This window comes from Mandrillus leucophaeus, unplaced genomic scaffold (assembly GCF_000951045.1).
Source record: "Mandrillus leucophaeus isolate KB7577 unplaced genomic scaffold, Mleu.le_1.0 Scaffold848, whole genome shotgun sequence".
Taxonomy (NCBI): domain Eukaryota; kingdom Metazoa; phylum Chordata; class Mammalia; order Primates; family Cercopithecidae; genus Mandrillus; species Mandrillus leucophaeus.
The window spans coordinates 308112-310238 of record NW_012109230.1 but is presented as its reverse complement, the minus strand read 5'-3'; positions in this window follow the sequence as shown (position 1 = coordinate 310238).

Genomic DNA, 2127 nt, shown 5'->3' with positions numbered 1-2127 from the left:
AGGCGGAGCTTGCAGTGAGCTGAGATCCGGCCACTGCACTCCAGCCTGGGCGACAGAGCGAGACTCCGTCTCAAAAAAAAAAAAAAGAAAAAAGAAAAGCTTGCCCGGCTACAAGCCACAGGCCTCACCACGCCATTGGCCAGGATTGAGTCACGTGCCCTCCCCAGAGCCAATGGGAGCGAGCGGGCAGGGTGACCGGGAATGACCTTCGGCTGCCCGCGCTGCGCGGAGGGAAACCCACTACAGGCTGCGCCTCTCCCCCAGCGAGGGGGTACCCCTGAGTCCCTGGGAAACGGAATCGAGGGTCTTATGGAAGAGAAGGTTTGGAACCACCGCTGGAGGGAAGGGGAGAAGGAAGCAAGCAGGAGTTGCGGGAACAGGAAGGGACTAGGGATAGAAGCCGGGCTTGGAGACAGTGAGGCACGAACCCCGGCAGACACAGACACATACAAGGGGTGCCGATCTCCTCACTGGGCGGGGTGGGCAGGAAAAGGAGCAGAAGCTGGAGCTAGGGTGAGGGTTGCGGGCGGCGAGTGTATACCCGGCCTCAGGGAGGGGCTTCTAGGAGGACAGGGGTCTCCTTTGGAGCAGCACCTGGGACGTTTGCTTGGCAAGGTTTCTTTGTGCGAAGTAACCGAAGCCAGTCAGGCCAATGGCGGCAGAGAGGAAAAGGATTTATTATTGGAACCAGGGTGTGCGGAGGAGCCTAAGGGCAGCTGGACCTGTGTTGATGTCCCAAAGGGCCCGGAACCCGGGAAGCTCTGCCCGCGGAAGGTATTCCTCTCCTTCTGAAGACCACCTCAAAGCTCAACTTTACCACCCACGCATGAGACCGCCCTGGGCTGAACTAAAATCTCACCATCCCAATTCGAGTTTCTGGGAATTGTCAGCTCCATTCGCTCTCATTTAAATCCAGCTTTTTTCACGAGGTGAATAACAGGGCAGTTGACAGTTCCCAAGTTTTGTGTGTCCAGTCCAGTCCTGGAGGAACTCTTCTGCTCCAAGTCCAGCGATCCCAGGAGGGGGCCCACTGGTCCAGTACGGCTCAGTACCCAGCTCTGGATCCACAAGCTGAGGCTGGAAGGAGTGGTCATGAAGAACACAGCATGAACGCAGCTGGGTACGAATTCCCAGAGGTGTCCTGTCCCTCCACGGTACCAAGGACCCCTCCTTTGAGAAACTGCTTCACTGAAGGCGCAGATGGAGGGAGGGGTGGGCAACAGAGTTGAGAAGGGTTCCGGGGACACATGGCTCAGCCGGAGGAAGCAGGCTGGGGAGGGGCATTCAGAATGGCCAGATGACCTCGAGGGGAATGCCAAGCCTCAGCCCACTTTGCCTGTGGCTCCTGAGGATGGTCATGCTGTCAAGCTCAGAACAGTTGAGAAACTACCTTTCTGGGGCAGATTAGGGGACCAGCGGGCTTAGTTGCTGGTTTGCTGTGTGACCTATGACAAATTCTCTGGGCAGGCAGTCTGTGAAATGGGGACTCTAGTGTGATCAGAGACACAAGTGAATGAGAACTCTTTGAAATGTCTAAAGCACAGTGCCTAAGGCCTTCCCTGGCAAGACAAGGGGTCCCTGGTAGGCACTGTCCTATGGCATTAGGGCAGTAATTGGGCCAACCAAGCCTACAGGCCCGCAGCACCCCCTGTGGTGCTGGGCACTGCCTGCCCAACTCTACTCTTAGCCACAGGGTACCCTGGGAAAGTGTCAAGTGGTCTCATCCACCAAGAGTCATATAACATGGACATTTCAGGCCTGTGGCAGGGAGGGGACAAGGAGTGGTTTCTGCCAGGGAGGCCTCTCTGACTGCAGTTGCCTATGACAGGCTCCAGGTCTCAGGTCTCATAGAAATCCTGGCCTTGGGGGCTTAAGGCACAGCCAAAGGGGCCTCCCCTCTTCCCAAGTCTTTGCCCAGCCACGATTGCCTAAGGCCTCTTTTTTTTTTATTTTGAGACAGAGTCTGGCTCTGTCCTCCAGGCTGGAGTGCAGTGGTGCGATCTTGGCTTACTGCAAGCTCCGCCTCCTGGGTTCACGCCATTCTCCTGCCTCAGCCACCCGAGTAGCTGGGACTATAGGCGCCCGCCACCACATCCGGCTAATTTTTTGTATTTTTAGTAGAGACGG